Genomic DNA, 18345 nt, shown 5'->3' on the forward strand with positions numbered 1-18345 from the left:
ATATGAGCAAAATCACAAACTGTCCACTTCCAGCGAAATCAAATCGGAAGTCAATTTGGTCCATTTTTACTTTGAATTTCAGTCTCAAACTTTCAACGGTTTATCTATGATCAAATTTAATCAATCTGTGAAAATTTTGTCCGATTCTAACCGTGAAATCTTCCTGAACAGATAAAAGAAGGTGAAGAATACAGAGAATGAAGCTGTAATGGCAAGAACTCCTCGTCCTGAGCTCTGATACCACTTGTAGGATCGCGTGCAGACTCGAACGAGTCAATCGGAGGTGTTCTAATCCGTTTCAGGTGCGGAATAACAAGAAACGGACACGAAAAACAGCTTGTTCTACTAAATCTTGCCTTGTATATTGATTTCACAGCTTTTACAAGTCAAACGGCACTTCGGCAGCAGTTCGTTACCGGAAACAAGAGAGCTACTACTGATTTCGCTCAAACAGTATATATAGGGGATGGGGTTTCGCCCCAAAGTGACATGGGACCATTTGGAGTGAAATCAACTATAAGCTGATTTCGCCTGAAATGGCGCATGACACCATAAGCGAAATCACCAGCTATGGACCTATGAGCGAAATCAGCTTCTAATATACATACATTCTCTTATTTTTCCGTACAACGTGCCCTGATCTAACATTCTAAGTCTAAGACTCGATACAAGACGAAGTCGACAGATGTATGCACCAACACTGACAAAAGTTTCATTCGTCCTAGCTTTTCACCGTGGGGTGCTCCCGTTTTATTTGTGAAGAAGAAAGATTGATCTTAAAGGATGTGTATCGATTATCGTGAGCTCAACAAACTCACAATCAAGAAGCGATATCCCTACCTCGCATTGATGATCTCTTTGATCAATTATAGAGGGCTACTTGTTTTTCAAAGATTGATCTGCGTTCTGGGTATCATCAGCTTCGTGTACTCGAGGAAGATATTCCCAAGACTGCATTCCGCACAAGATATGGTCACTATGAATTTACTATTATGCCCTTCGGTTTAACTAATGCTCCTACTATTTTCATGGACTTGATGAATAGGGTTTATAAGCCTTATTTGGACAAGTTCATCATTGTTTTCATTGATGACATTTTGATCTATTCCAAGACACGAGCCGATCTTGAACAACATCTCCGTCTTACTATGGAACTCCTAAAGAAAGAACAACTTTTCGCCAAATTCTCCATGTGTGAATTTTGGCTTAAGGAAGTTCATTTTTTGGGACACATCGTCAACGAACAAGGTATTCATGTAGATCCCGCCAAAATCAGTGCCATTAAGGATTGGGATACACCTACTACTCCTACTGAGGTTCGTTCATTTCTTGGTCTCGCAGGTTATTACCGCCGTTTTATTGAAAACTTCTCCAAGATTGCGGTTCTTCTCACTGCTTTAACTCAGAAGAATAAACCTTTCGAGTGGGGATCTAAACAGGAAGAAGCCTTTCAGACTTTAAAACACAAACTCTGTGATGCACCTATCTTCTATTTACATGAGGGTAACGACGATTTTGTTGTATATTGTGATGCATCCAACTTAGGCCTTGGCTGCATTCTCATGCAAAGAAACAAAGTCATAGCCTATGCATCGAGACAGTTGAAGATACACGAGAAAAACTACACGACTCATGATCTTGAGTTAGGTGCAGTAGTTTTTGCTCTGAAAATCTAGAGACACTACCTGTGCGGTACTAAATGTGTTGTTTTCATTGACCACAAAAGTTTCCAGCATATTTTCAATTAGAAAGAACTTAATATGAGGCAACGACGTTGGGTTGAACTTCTAAACGACTACGATTGCGAAATTCAGTACCATCCTGGTAAGGCGAATGTCGTGGCTGACGCATTAAGTCGTAGGGAACGTGCCAAGCTTCACTATGTTCAAGTTCGATCTGATATTCAAACCCGCATTTCTCAGGCTCAACATACTTGTGTTACAAAAGACTTGATGGGTAAGGAATTACCATATTATATTAAGCCTGATCTTGAACTGAAGGAAAAATGGGTTATATTATTTCATGGATCGCTTGTGGGTCCCAAGTCAAGACAATCTTCGCACCTTGCTAATCGATGAAGCTCATAAGTCTCGTTATTCTATTCATCCTGGTGCAGACAAAATGTATAAGGATCTTCGAACACAGTACTGGTGGTCGTGTATGAAGAAAGACATTGTCTTATACCTATCCAAATGCCTTACTTATCTTAAGGTTAAGGCTGAACATCAACATCCCTCTGGATTATTGGAGCAACCAGAGATACCAGTTTGGAAATGGGAAAACATTGCTATGGATCTCATTACCATGTTGCCACGCACTAAGAAAGGTCATGATGCCATTTGTGTAGTCGTTGATCTTCTTACAAAGTCAGCACATTTCTTGCCGATCGGTGAGGATCTATCTGCTGACAAACTTGCTGAAATCTATGTGGATGAGATTGTATCCCGACATGGTGTTCCTTTGAACATTATATCTGACAGAGATGCTCGATTCTCATCTCATTTTTGGAGAACCATGCAATTTGCAATGGGAACCCAACTTAATTTGAGCAAAGTGTATCATCCTCAAACGGATGGTCTATCTGAAAGAACAATCCAGAGGAGGATATGTTTAGAGCTTGTGTGATCAATTTTGGTGGTAGTTGGGATTCGTATCTACCGTTGATTGAATTCTCCTAAAACAATAGTTATCACTCCAGCATCAACATGGCTCTTCGAAGCTTTATACGGTCGAAAACGTCGTTTACTAGTCTGCTGGAATGACACACATCAAATTTTTGGTGCCGTTGCTGGGGACACAAGGATTTTAAGTAAGTTAGGAATCAGCGGCCTAATCATTTTTTTTTATTTTTATGTTTTTTTAGGATTTTCTTGATTTTTTAGATTCTGCAGGGCTCAGCACGGGCCGTGCCTGGTCGGACACGGGCCGTGCCCAGCATTATTACTGGCAGTTTTTATTTTCTGATTTACAGAGAGTTGAGCACGGGGCCGTGTCGGTGCAACACGGGGCCGTGTCCAATTCCCCAGTAACAGGGATCCGGAAAACAATCACTGTATCTCCAACCATGGGCCGTGTTCGATGAGCTCGGGGGCGTGGTGAACCTTTTGGCCAACATTCTTTTTTGTTTCCACTGTAGGACTTGGAACCCAGGCGCCACATCTGAACTTTCTACATAGTGTATGAGCTCCAATTCTAGTAGAGACATAAAAGAACCTCTAGAAGAACCCGAACGCTTTCTCAGAAAAAGACTCAAAGCTAAAAACCAGGAGAAAGTCTCGGGGGACCCACTTCCAATGGCGGATCAACGTACCCTCATGGATTACCTACGTCCCACCGTAGGAAATCTCGGCACCGCTATCAATGCACCGAATGTCAAAGCTAACAACTTCGAACTTCGGCCACATTTGATACAAATGCTTCAAAACTCCACAACCTTCCATGGGCTTGCGGACGAGGATCCCCATCTACATATTACTAATTTCTTAGAAATATGTGATACCTTCCGGATCAATGGAGCATCAAACGACGCCTTCCGCCTTCGAATGTTTACATTTTCACTAAAGGACCGAGCAAAGGCTTGGCTCAATGCCCTCCCAGTTGGCTCGGTAAACACCTAGGATGAACTAGCCCAAAAGTTTCTATATAAGTACTTCCCTCCCGCTAAAACGGCTAAATTAATGACTGAAATTAATACATATTGACAATAGGATGGGGAATCCTTATATGAAACTTGGGAAAGGTTCAAGGAGCTATTGCGAAAGTGTCCTCATCACTGTCTTTCGGTATGGCAACAAGTATCCACTTTCTATAATGGGTTGTTGCCACTCACAAGACAAACACTTGACTCTAGCTCCGGGGGACTTTTAGGTAATCACCACCCACATGAAATATACAATCAAATTGAGGAAATTGCTCAAACCAATTTTTAGTGGCACACTCCCCGAGGCAATAAATCTATTGCCCCGGGCGCCCATAAGGTTGATGAAAGCACTTCTTTACAAGCCCAAATCGAGGCCCTCTCTTCAAAACTAAAAAAGTTAGAAATGACAAAAACAGTCTTGGTTATGGCTTGTGAAGGGTGTGGTGGGCCACATGAAAGTTGGAGTTGTATGAAAGAAACAGATGATCATCCGGAGTCGGTAAACTACATTGATAACAGACCTAGGCCGTCGGGTCCTCCAACGGGTACCTACAACCAAGGATGGCGTAACCACCCTAACCTTGGTTGAAGAGAACCCGGCAATAATAGTAACCAACAAAACATAAACCAACGAACAAACCTTCAACAACCAAGAAACGAGTCACAAAATTTCTCTCAACAACAAGGTGGACGAGAAAGGCTTGAAGATACTATATCTCCCCTCATCTCCGATACTGAAAAGAAAAACTTGGATCGATTTCAACAATTAGAATCGAATTTTAGAAATCAACAAGCTAGTATACAGAACATTTAGAAACAAATAAATCAATTAGCTCAAAATTTCTCCGAGAGACCACAGGCGCGTTACCAAGTAATATCGAAACAAACCCAAAAGCACAAGTCCATCTCATAACATTGAGAAATCATACCGTGGGTTCTGATGAGTCTCCACCACCGCCAACTGAGGGAAGCACAACACCGCCCCAACAAGAGATGGCTTCTCCTCCAATTCAAGAGCCTACCAAGGCTCCTCCGGTTCCATACCCCGGTAGGTTAATTCGCCAAAAGACCAATGAGAAATTCGCAAAATTCAAAAATTTACTAAAACAATTGCATGTTAATATTCCATTTATTGAAGTCCTAACTCAAATGCCTAAATACTGAAAATTCATGAGGGACTTCCTCACTCATAAAAGGAAAATTGAATCATTGCAATTAGTTAATTTAGGCGAAGAATGCTCCGCCCTTGTACTCAACATATTCCCATTTCTAGAACCAGATGACAGTATCTATCTATTGTCTGTTTCGTGGTTTCATGATCAAATGCAGTAAACATGTCAAACGACTTCTTCACTAACGCCTTTTTTTGTTTTTGATCATGTCAGCACTCCCTCTGAATTTCTGAATTAATGCCTCCCAGATTGATCTAGCTGTTCCGTTATGTTGAAGTAAGACGAAGATGTCTTCTTTAACTGCTTGCAGTAAAATGCTAATCATCATCTTTTCACTAGTATATTTCAGCTTGTCAGCTTCTGTAAAATCATTGAAACCCTTTTCCAACCCACGCTCATTCTTTGGTCTCTCATAGTCTTTCAGCAGTGAACACCAAGCATCAAATCTGTAGGCTTGAACCCAATTCTCAAACCGGTTTTTCCATCCCTGAAAATCCTCAATATACATCAACTTTGGTGGTTTCTGATGAGTACCCATCTCATTCTCACTGTATATAGTCTGAGCGGCAGTGACAGGTGCAACCGGTGTTGCAAAAGCATTGTAGAACTCTTCGGCCATGATTTGATAACACGTTCTTCAATAACAGTGACTTATAAGCGAAATTAAAACAGAAACCAACTATGAGCGAAATCCCAAATATCCACAGGAGCGAAATTACTGTAGTATACACTCTGGAGCGAAATTAGAACCTACTTTGGAGTGAAACCTCAACTATTGTCTTCTAGGAGCGAAATCAGATAATTCTGTGGAGCAAAATCCCAACAATGTAACCCTTGGAGCGAAATTAGGATATGCACAAGAGCGAAATCACCAAATCAGCACTTCTGGAGCGAAATCAGGATGTAAATATGAGCAAAATCACAAACTGTCCACTTCCAGCGAAATCAAATCGGAAGTCAATTTGGTCCATTTTTACTTTGAATTTCAGTCTCAAACTTTCAACGATTTATCTATGATCAATTTTAATCAATCTGTGAAAATTTTGTCCGATTCTAACCGTGAAATCTTCCTGAACAGATAAAAGAAGGTGAAGAATACAGAGAATGAAGCTGTAATGGCAAGAACTCCTCGTCCTGAGCTCTGATACCACTTGTAGGATCGCGTGCAGACTCGAACGAGTCAATCGGAGGTGTTCTAATCCGTTTCAGGTGCGGAATAACAAGAAACGGACACGAAAAACAGCTTGTTCTACTAAATCTTGCCTTGTATATTGATTTCACAGCTTTTACAAGTCAAACGGCACTTCGGCAGCAGTTCGTTACCGGAAACAAGAGAGCTACTACTGATTTCGCTCAGACAGTATATATAGGGGATTGGGTTTCGCCCCAAAGTGACATGGGACCATTTGGAGTGAAATCAACTATAAGCTGATTTCGCCTGAAATGGCGCATGACACCATAAGCGAAATCACCAGCTATGGACATATGAGCGAAATCAGCTTCTAATATACATACATTCTCTTATTTTTCCGTACAACGTGCCCTGATCTAACATTCTAAGTCTAAGACTCGATACAAGACGAAGTCGACAGATGTATGCACCAACACTGACAAAAGTTTCATTCGTCCTAGCTTTTCACCGTGGGGTGCTCCCGTTTTATTTGTGAAGAAGAAAGATTGATCTTTAAGGATGTGTATCGATTATCGTGAGCTCAACAAACTCACAATCAAGAAGCGATATCCCTACCTCGCATTGATGATCTCTTTGATCAATTACAGAGGGCTACTTGTTTTTCAAAGATTGATCTGCGTTCTGGGTATCATCAGCTTCGTGTACTCGAGGAAGATATTCCCAAGACTGCATTCCGCACAAGATATGGTCACTATGAATTTACTATTATGCCCTTCGGTTTAACTAATGCTCCTACTATTTTCATGGACTTGATGAATAGGGTTTATAAGCCTTATTTGGACAAGTTCATCATTGTTTTCATTGATGACATTTTGATCTATTCCAAGACACGAGCCGATCTTGAACAACATCTCCGTCTTACTATGGAACTCCTAAAGAAAGAACAACTTTTCGCCAAATTCTCCATGTGTGAATTTTGGCTTAAGGAAGTTCATTTTTTGGGACACATCGTCAACGAACAAGGTATTCATGTAGATCCCGCCAAAATCAGTGCCATTAAGGATTGGGATACACCTACTACTCCTACTGAGGTTCGTTCATTTCTTGGTCTCGCAGGTTATTACCGCCGTTTTATTGAAAACTTCTCCAAGATTGCGGTTCTTCTCACTGCTTTAACTCAGAAGAATAAACCTTTCGAGTGGGGATCTAAACAGGAAGAAGCCTTTCAGACCTTAAAACACAAACTCTGTGATGCACCTATCTTCTATTTACATGAGGGTAACGACGATTTTGTTGTATATTGTGATGCATCCAACTTAGGCCTTGGCTGCATTCTCATGCAAAGAAACAAAGTCATAGCCTATGCATCGAGACAGTTGAAGATACACGAGAAAAACTACACGACTCATGATCTTGAGTTAGGTGCAGTAGTTTTTGCTCTGAAAATCTAGAGACACTACCTGTGCGGTACTAAATGTGTTGTTTTCATTGACCACAAAAGTTTCCAGCATATTTTCAATCAGAAAGAACTTAATATGAGGCAACGACGTTGGGTTGAACTTCTAAACGACTACGATTGCGAAATTCAGTACCATCCTGGTAAGGCGAATGTCGTGGCTGACGCATTAAGTCGTAGGGAACGTGTCAAGCTTCACTATGTTCAAGTTCGATCTGATATTCAAACCCGCATTTCTCAGGCTCAACATACTTGTGTTACAAAAGACTTGATGGGTAAGGAATTACCATATTATATTAAGCCTGATCTTGAACTGAAGGAAAAATGGGTTATATTATTTCATAGATCGCTTGTGGGTCCCAAGTCAAGACAATCTTCGCACCTTGCTAATGGATGAAGCTCATAAGTCTCGTTATTCTATTCATCCTGGTGCAGACAAAATGTATAAGGATCTTCGAACACAGTACTGGTGGTCGTGTATGAAGAAAGACATTGTCTTATACCTATCCAAATGCCTTACTTATCTTAAGGTTAAGGCTGAACATCAACATCCCTCTGGATTATTGGAGCAACCAGAGATACCAGTTTGGAAATGGGAAAACATTGCTATGGATCTCATTACCATGTTGCCACGCACTAAGAAAGGTCATGATGCCATTTGTGTAGTCGTTGATCTTCTTACAAAGTCAGCACATTTCTTGCCGATCGGTGAGGATCTATCTGCTGACAAACTTGCTAAAATCTATGTGGATGAGATTGTATCCCGACATGGTGTTCCTTTGAACATTATATCTGACAGAGATGCTCGATTCTCATCTCATTTTTGGAGAACCATGCAATTTGCAATGGGAACCCAACTTAATTTGAGCAAAGTGTATCATCCTCAAACGGATGGTCTATCTGAAAGAACAATCCAGAGGAGGATATGTTTAGAGCTTGTGTGATCAATTTTGGTGGTAGTTGGGATTCGTATCTACCGTTGATTGAATTCTCCTAAAACAATAGTTATCACTCCAGCATCAACATGGCTCTTCGAAGCTTTATACGGTCGAAAACGTCGTTTACTAGTCTGCTGGAATGACACACATCAAATTTTTGGTGCCGTTGCTGGGGACACAAGGATTTTAAGAAAGTTAGGAATCAGCGGCCTAATCATTTTTTTTTATTTTTATGTTTTTTTAGGATTTTCTTGATTTTTTAGATTCTGCAGGGCTCAGCACGGGCCGTGCCTGGTCGGACACGGGCCGTGCCCAGCATTATTACTGGCAGTTTTTATTTTCTGATTTACAGAGAGTTGAGCACGGGGCCGTGTCGGTGCAACACGGGGCCGTGTCCAATTCCCCAGTAACAGGGATCCGGAAAACAATCACTGTATCTCCAACCATGGGCCGTGTTCGATGAGCACGGGGGCGTGGTGAACCTTTTGACCAACATTCTTTTTTGTTTCCACTGTAGGACTTGGAACCCAGGCGCCACATCTGAACTTTCTACATAGTGTATGAGCTCCAATTCTAGTAGAGACATAAAAGAACCTCTAGAAGAACCCGAACGCTTTCTCAGAAAAAGACTCAAAGCTAAAAACCAGGAGAAAGTATCGGGGGACCCACTTCCAATGGCGGATCAACGTACCCTCATGGATTACCTACGTCCCACCGTAGGAAATCTCGGCACCGCTATCAATGCACCGAATGTCAAAGCTAACAACTTCGAACTTCGGCCACATTTGATACAAATGCTTCAAAACTCCACAACCTTCCATGGGCTTGCGGACGAGGATCCCCATCTACATATTACTAATTTCTTAGAAATATGTGATACCTTCCGGATCAATGGAGCATCAAACGACGCCTTCCGCCTTCGAATGTTTACATTTTCAATAAAGGACCGAGCAAAGGCTTGGCTCAATGCCCTCCCAGTTGGCTCGGTAAACACCTAGGATGAACTAGCCCAAAAGTTTCTATATAAGTACTTCCCTCCCGCTAAAACGGCTAAATTAATGACTGAAATTAATACATATTGACAATAGGATGGGGAATCCTTATATGAAACTTGGGAAAGGTTCAAGGAGCTATTGCGAAAGTGTCCTCATCACTGTCTTTCGGTATGGCAACAAGTATCCACTTTCTATAATGGGTTGTTGCCACTCACAAGACAAACACTTGACTCTAGCTCCGGGGGACTTTTAGGTAATCACCACCCACATGAAATATACAATCAAATTGAGGAAATTGCTCAAACCAATTTTTAGTGGCACACTCCCCGAGGCAATAAATCTATTGCCCCGGGCGCCCATAAGGTTGATGAAAGCACTTCTTTACAAGCCCAAATCGAGGCCCTCTCTTCAAAACTAAAAAAGTTAGAAATGACAAAAACAGTCTTGGTTATGGCTTGTGAAGGGTGTGGTGGGCCACATGAAAGTTGGAGTTGTATGAAAGAAACAGATGATCATCCGGAGTCGGTAAACTACATTGATAACAGACCTAGGCCGTCGGGTCCTCCAACGGGTACCTACAACCAAGGATGGCGTAACCACCCTAACCTTGGTTGAAGAGAACCCGGCAATAATAGTAACCAACAAAACATAAACCAACGAACAAACCTTCAACAACCAAGAAACGAGTCACAAAATTTCTCTCAACAACAAGGTGGACGAGAAAGGCTTGAAGATACTATATCTCCCCTCATCTCCGATACTGAAAAGAAAAACTTGGATCGATTTCAACAATTAGAATCGAATTTTAGAAATCAACAAGCTAGTATACAGAACATTTAAAAACAAATAAATCAATCAGCTCAAAATTTCTCCGAGAGACCACAGGCGCGTTACCAAGTAATATCGAAACAAACCCAAAAGCACAAGTCCATCTCATAACATTGAGAAATCATACCGTGGGTTCTGATGAGTCTCCACCACCGCCAACTGAGGGAAGCACAACACCGCCCCAACAAGAGATGGCTTCTCCTCCAATTCAAGAGCCTACCAAGGCTCCTCCGGTTCCATACCCCGATAGGTTAATTCGCCAAAAGACCAATGAGAAATTCGCAAAATTCAAAAATTTACTAAAACAATTGCATGTTAATATTCCATTTATTGAAGTCCTAACTCAAATGCCTAAATACTGAAAATTCATGAGGGACTTCCTCACTCATAAAAGGAAAATTGAATCATTGCAATTAGTTAATTTAGGCGAAGAATGCTCCGCCCTTGTACTCAACATACTCCCATTTCTAGAACCAGATGACAGTATCTATCTATTGTCTGTTTCGTGGTTTCATGATCAAATGCAGTAAACATGTCAAACGACTTCTTCACTAACGCCTTTTTTTGTTTTTGATCATGTCAGCACTCCCTCTGAATTTCTGAATTAATGCCTCCCAGATTGATCTAGCTGTTCCGTTATGTTGAAGTAAGACGAAGATGTCTTCTTTAACTGCTTGCAGTAAAATGCTAATCATCATCTTTTCACTAGTATATTTCAGCTTGTCAGCTTCTGTAAAATCATTGAAACCCTTTTCCAACCCACGCTCATTCTTTGGTCTCTCATAGTCTTTCAGCAGTGAACACCAAGCATCAAATCTGTAGGCTTGAACCCAATTCTCAAACCGGTTTTTCCATCCCTGAAAATCCTCAATATACATCAACTTTGGTGGTTTCTGATGAGTACCCATCTCATTCTCACTGTATATAGTCTGAGCGGCAGTGACAGGTGCAACCGGTGTTGCAAAAGCATTGTAGAACTCTTCAGCCATGATTTGATAACACGTTCTTCAATAACAGTGACTTATAAGCGAAATTAAAACAGAAACCAACTATGAGCGAAATCCCAAATATCCACAGGAGCGAAATTACTGTAGTATACACTCTGGAGCGAAATTAGAACCTACTTTGGAGTGAAACCTCAACTATTGTCTTCTAGGAGCGAAATCAGATAATTCTGTGGAGCAAAATCCCAACAATGTAACCCTTGGAGCGAAATTAGGATATGCACAAGAGCGAAATCACCAAATCAGCACTTCTGGAGCGAAATCAGGATGTAAATATGAGCAAAATCACAAACTGTCCACTTCCAGCGAAATCAAATCGGAAGTCAATTTGGTCCATTTTTACTTTGAATTTCAGTCTCAAACTTTCAACGGTTTATCTATGATCAATTTTAATCAATCTGTGAAAATTTTGTCCGATTCTAACCGTGAAATCTTCCTGAACAGATAAAAGAAGGTGAAGAATACAGAGAATGAAGCTGTAATGGCAAGAACTCCTCGTCCTGAGCTCTGATACCACTTGTAGGATCGCGTGCAGACTCGAACGAGTCAATCGGAGGTGTTCTAATCCGTTTCAGGTGCGGAATAACAAGAAACGGACACGAAAAACAGCTTGTTCTACTAAATCTTGCCTTGTATATTGATTTCACAGCTTTTACAAGTCAAACGGCACTTCGGCAGCAGTTCGTTACCGGAAACAAGAGAGCTACTACTGATTTCGCTCAGACAGTATATATAGGGGATTGGGTTTCGCCCCAAAGTGACATGGGACCATTTGGAGTGAAATCAACTATAAGCTGATTTCGCCTGAAATGGCGCATGACACCATAAGCGAAATCACCAGCTATGGACATATGAGCGAAATCAGCTTCTAATATACATACATTCTCTTATTTTTCCGTACAACGTGCCCTGATCTAACATTCTAAGTCTAAGACTCGATACAAGACGAAGTCGACAGATGTATGCACCAACACTGACAAAAGTTTCATTCGTCCTAGCTTTTCACCGTGGGGTGCTCCCGTTTTATTTGTGAAGAAGAAAGATTGATCTTTAAGGATGTGTATCGATTATCGTGAGCTCAACAAACTCACAATCAAGAAGCGATATCCCTACCTCGCATTGATGATCTCTTTGATCAATTACAGAGGGCTACTTGTTTTTCAAAGATTGATCTGCGTTCTGGGTATCATCAGCTTCGTGTACTCGAGGAAGATATTCCCAAGACTGCATTCCGCACAAGATATGGTCACTATGAATTTACTATTATGCCCTTCGGTTTAACTAATGCTCCTACTATTTTCATGGACTTGATGAATAGGGTTTATAAGCCTTATTTGGACAAGTTCATCATTGTTTTCATTGATGACATTTTGATCTATTCCAAGACACGAGCCGATCTTGAACAACATCTCCGTCTTACTATGGAACTCCTAAAGAAAGAACAACTTTTCGCTAAATTCTCCATGTGTGAATTTTGGCTTAAGGAAGTTCATTTTTTGGGACACATCTTCAACGAACAAGGTATTCATGTAGATCCCGCCAAAACCAGTGCCATTAAGGATTGGGATACACCTACTACTCCTACTGAGGTTCGTTCATTTCTTGGTCTCGCAGGTTATTACCGCCGTTTTATTGAAAACTTCTCCAAGATTGCGGTTCTTCTCACTGCTTTAACTCAGAAGAATAAACCTTTCGAGTGGGGATCTAAACAGGAAGAAGCCTTTCAGACCTTAAAACACAAACTCTGTGATGCACCTATCTTCTATTTACATGAGGGTAACGACGATTTTGTTGTATATTGTGATGCATCCAACTTAGGCCTTGGCTGCATTCTCATGCAAAGAAACAAAGTCATAGCCTATGCATCGAGACAGTTGAAGATACACGAGAAAAACTACACGACTCATGATCTTGAGTTAGGTGCAGTAGTTTTTGCTCTGAAAATCTAGAGACACTACCTGTGCGGTACTAAATGTGTTGTTTTCATTGACCACAAAAGTTTCCAGCATATTTTCAATCAGAAAGAACTAAATATGAGGCAACGACGTTGGGTTGAACTTCTAAACGACTACGATTGCGAAATTCAGTACCATCCTGGTAAGGCGAATGTCGTGGCTGACGCATTAAGTCGTAGGGAACGTGTCAAGCTTCACTATGTTCAAGTTCGATCTGATATTCAAACCCGCATTTCTCAGGCTCAACATACTTGTGTTACAAAAGACTTGATGGGTAAGGAATTACCATATTATATTAAGCCTAATCTTGAACTGAAGGAAAAATGGGTTATATTATTTCATAGATCGCTTGTGGGTCCCAAGTCAAGACAATCTTCGCACCTTGCTAATGGATGAAGCTCATAAGTCTCGTTATTCTATTCATCCTGGTGCAGACAAAATGTATAAGGATCTTCGAACACAGTACTGGTGGTCGTGTATGAAGAAAGACATTGTCTTATACCTATCCAAATGCCTTACTTATCTTAAGGTTAAGGCTGAACATCAACATCCCTCTGGATTATTGGAGCAACCAGAGATACCAGTTTGGAAATGGGAAAACATTGCTATGGATCTCATTACCATGTTGCCACGCACTAAGAAAGGTCATGATGCCATTTGTGTAGTCGTTGATCTTCTTACAAAGTCAGCACATTTCTTGCCGATCGGTGAGGATCTATCTGCTGACAAACTTGCTAAAATCTATGTGGATGAGATTGTATCCCGACATGGTGTTCCTTTGAACATTATATCTGACAGAGATGCTCGATTCTCATCTCATTTTTGGAGAACCATGCAATTTGCAATGGGAACCCAACTTAATTTGAGCAAAGTGTATCATCCTCAAACGGATGGTCTATCTGAAAGAACAATCCAGAGGAGGATATGTTTAGAGCTTGTGTGATTAATTTTGGTGGTAGTTGGGATTCGTATCTACCGTTGATTGAATTCTCCTAAAACAATAGTTATCACTCCAGCATCAACATGGCTCTTCGAAGCTTTATACGGTCGAAAACGTCGTTTACTAGTCTGCTGGAATGACACACATCAAATTTTTGGCGCCGTTGCTGGGGACACAAGGATTTTAAGAAAGTTAGGAATCAGCGGCCTAATCATTTTTTTTATTTTTATGTTTTTTTAGGATTTTCTTGATTTTTTAGATTCTGCAGGGCTCAGCACGGGCCGTGCCTGGTCGGACACGGGCCGTGCCCAGCATTATTACTGGCAGTTTTTATTTTCTGATTTACAGAGAGTTGAGCACGGGGCCGTGTCGGTGCAACACGGGGCCGTGTCCAATTCCCCAGTAACAGGGATCCGGAAAACAATCACTGTATCTCCTACCATGGGCCGTGTTCGATGAGCACGGGGGCGTGGTGAACCTTTTGACCAACATTCTTTTTTGTTTCCACTGTAGGACTTGGAACCCAGGCGCCACATCTGAACTTTCTACATAGTGTATGAGCTCCAATTCTAGTAGACACATAAAAGAACCTCTAGAAGAACCCGAACGCTTTCTCAGAAAAAGACTCAAAGCTAAAAACCAGGAGAAAGTCTCGGGGGACCCACTTCCAATGACGGATCAACGTACCCTCATGGATTACCTACGTCCCACCGTAGGAAATCTCGGCACCGCTATCAATGCACCGAATGTCAAAGCTAACAACTTCGAACTTCGGCCACATTTGATACAAATGCTTCAAAACTCCACAACCTTCCATGGGCTTGCGGACGAGGATCCCCATCTACATATTACTAATTTCTTAGAAATATGTGATACCTTCCGGATCAATGGAGCATCAAACGACGCCTTCCGCCTTCGAATGTTTACATTTTCACTAAAGGACCGAGCAAAGGCTTGGCTCAATGCCCTCCCAGTTGGCTCGGTAAACACCTAGGATGAACTAGCCCAAAAGTTTCTATATAAGTACTTCCCTCCCGCTAAAACGGCTAAATTAATGACTGAAATTAATACATATTGACAATAGGATGGGGAATCCTTATATGAAACTTGGGAAAGGTTCAAGGAGCTATTGCGAAAGTGTCCTCATCACGGTCTTTCGGTATGGCAACAAGTATCCACTTTCTATAATGCGCTGTTGCCACTCACAAGACAAACACTTGACTCTAGCTCCGGGGGACTTTTAGGTAATCACCACCCACATGAAATATACAATCAAATTGAGGAAATTGCTCAAACCAATTTTCAGTGGCACACTCCCCGAGGCAATAAATCTATTGCCCCGGGCGCCCATAAGGTTGATGAAAGCACTTCTTTACAAGCCCAAATCGAGGCCCTCTCTTCAAAACTAAAAAAGTTAGAAATGACAAAAACAGTCTTGGTTATGGCTTGTGAAGGGTGTGGTGGGCCACATGAAAGTTGGAGTTGTATGAAAGAAACAGATGATCATCCGGAGTCGGTAAACTACATTGATAACAGACCTAGGCCGTCGGGTCCTCCAACGGGTACCTACAACCAAGGATGGCGTAACCACCCTAACCTTGGTTGAAGAGAACCCGGCAATAATAGTAACCAACAAAACATAAACCAACGAACAAACCTTCAACAACCAAGAAACGAGTCACAAAATTTCTCTCAACAACAAGGTGGACGAGAAAGGCTTGAAGATACTATATCTCCCCTCATCTCCGATGATACTGAAAAGAAAAACTTGGATCGATTTCAACAATTAGAATCGAATTTTAGAAATCAACAAGCTAGTATACAGAACATTTAAAAACAAATAAATCAATTAGCTCAAAATTTCTCCGAGAGACCACAGGCGCGTTACCAAGTAATATCGAAACAAACCCAAAAGCACAAGTCCATCTCATAACATTGAGAAATCATACCTGGGTTCTGATGAGTCTCCACCACCGCCAAGTGAGGGAAGCACAACACCGCCCCAACAAGAGATGGCTTCTCCTCCAATTCAAGAGCCTACCAAGGCTCCTCCGGTTCCATACCCCGGTAGGTTAATTCGCCAAAAGACCAATGAGAAATTCGCAAAATTCAAAAATTTACTAAAACAATTGCATGTTAATATTCCATTTATTGAAGTCCTAACTCAAATGCCTAAATACTGAAAATTCATGAGGGACTTCCTCACTCATAAAAGGAAAATTGAATCATTGCAATTAGTTAATTTAGGCGAAGAATGCTCCGCCCTTGTATTCAACATACTCCCACAAAAGAAGATTGATCCTGGAAGCTTCACGATTCCTTGCTCGATCGGGGAATCCCCCGTTCGTAATGCACTAGCCGACCTTGGGGCTAGCATTAACCTCATGCCTGCATCAATGTTCAAATGACTCGGCCTAGGAAAAACAAGCCCTACCAAGATGAGTATACAACTTGCCGACAGATCTGTCAAATACCCACAAGGTGTCGCTGAAAATCTATTGGTCAAAGTCGAGAATTTCGTCTACCCGGCCGACTTTGTCATACTAGATATGGAAGAGGACACCAAAGTCCCCCTCATACTAGGGAGGACATTTCTAGCCACTACACAAGCAGTGGTAGACATGAATGACGGGACACTTACTTTGAAGTTTGGGGATAAGGAACTGAAGTTTGGGGTTGGGAAGAGAGTAGAGGACAATGACCCGGTCAATTACATGAAGGTCATTGATTCGAGTTTGGATGATGCTCTCCGACGGTGCAACATGGGATGCAAAACATCCCGCTCGGATAACATGTGACCAGACTTTGGGTCTAGCCAAGGACCCTTATAAACGTGGCGCACCACGGAGGCATTCCGCGGAACTATCTTTAGTTTAGCTTAGATTAATTTTTAGTTTAATTTTAATTTTCAGGAATAAAACACACTTGGGATGGTGAAGGATGGCAAGGGAAACGAGAAACATCACCCCATGCATGAAAACAGAGCATCCCAACAAAATTTCTTCATTACAGCAAGTTCAGCACGGCCCGTATCCACCCGACACGGCCCCGTGCTGCACAATCTGCAGAAAACGCCCAGTTCAGGTAACTGGACACGGGCCGTGTTCACTAAACAGACCCTCGTGTCCAGGCTTCTGTTTCTTTTTACAAACTTCTGTTACTGGCACTTGAACACGGGGTCGTGTCTAGAGTACCAGTAACATAAAATTTTGCTTTTAACACCCTTTTACACATTCAATCAACCTAAAAACTTATTTTTGGGACACATTGAGGACAATGTGTAATTTAAGTGTGGGAGGGATGCTAAAACCTTGAATCTTACAAGTCCTAATTAACAAGCCTTATACAAAACTCTATTGGAACCGCTAATCACCCAATTTTTTTTCAAAAATTTTCAATTTCTTTTTACTTGTCTAGGTTTAAGTTGGGAATTTCAAGTTCTAACAAGGTTATATTTTTACAAATTTACAACCGATAGCATCGTGGTAAAAATAACCAACATAAGAAAATTATGAAAAGGCATGATAAGCTTAGTTAAAATTTGATTATATATACTTGATCACATAATAACCCATTCCCACAAAAGTGAGTTTTGAGCCTTTATTGAGCATACAAATACATATCTTTATACTAAATGCTCATTTTTCTTTTCTTGTGTGAATAGCCGCTTGGTTCTTACGACTCTAGAACTTGCCACGACAATGCATTCCTGGTCCTTACCAACTTAAACCCGAGTAAGTAAATCATGGAGGCATTAGGACTAGCCCTTTTTCTTTCTACACCATTATTTTTCAATTTTTTTTACCACCTACCCAAAATCCCCCTAGTTAACCGCTTTGAGACTAAACCTTTTCATTTCTAAACCCAAAAACAAACACCCTTTTTACCCACCAAAACCCTCTTTATTTTAACCCTTTCTTTTAGTAACAAAGCTCGGTTTTTCTTATGACTTATGTTGAAAAAAAATGAATGATATGATGAAACCAAATAAACAAAAAGTTCATAAAAAAATAACTTTGTTTGAAAGGAATGGTTCATCAAAATAAATTGTCAAAAATAAAAAGTTTTTCAAAAACCGAGGCTTTTTACGCTTTTTGCCCTTTTACTAGCCATTAACCCAACCACCCACCTTTAGCCCAAGCCTAACCCTTCACCCAAAAAGTCCTCTTGATATTTACAAAGGTATATAGTTAAAAAGGAAGAGGATTGATTGCTTGGCAAGCTTATCGTAGGAGTAAGTTCCATACCGCTCTCGAGTGATCCACTAAAAATGCACCTTCGGCCG

The 18345-nt window shown here is 41.1% G+C and overlaps 3 non-coding genes across 3 annotated transcripts; all 3 read right to left on the minus strand.

The window, feature by feature from the left end:
• Nucleotides 1-3671: 3671 nt before the first annotated feature.
• On the minus strand, nt 3672-3778 carry LOC118483650. Its single transcript, XR_004870937.1, has one exon. It is a non-coding gene; the product is annotated as a small nucleolar RNA R71 (small nucleolar RNA).
• A 5612-nt stretch (nt 3779-9390) lies between these two features.
• Nucleotides 9391-9497, minus strand: LOC118483651. The gene has a single exon (XR_004870938.1). It is a non-coding gene; the product is annotated as a small nucleolar RNA R71 (small nucleolar RNA).
• A 5611-nt stretch (nt 9498-15108) lies between these two features.
• LOC118483381 lies at nt 15109-15215 on the minus strand. Its single transcript, XR_004870669.1, has one exon. It is a non-coding gene; the product is annotated as a small nucleolar RNA R71 (small nucleolar RNA).
• Nucleotides 15216-18345: the final 3130 nt, after the last annotated feature.

This window comes from Helianthus annuus, chromosome 10 (genome assembly GCF_002127325.2).
Source record: "Helianthus annuus cultivar XRQ/B chromosome 10, HanXRQr2.0-SUNRISE, whole genome shotgun sequence".
Taxonomy (NCBI): domain Eukaryota; kingdom Viridiplantae; phylum Streptophyta; class Magnoliopsida; order Asterales; family Asteraceae; genus Helianthus; species Helianthus annuus.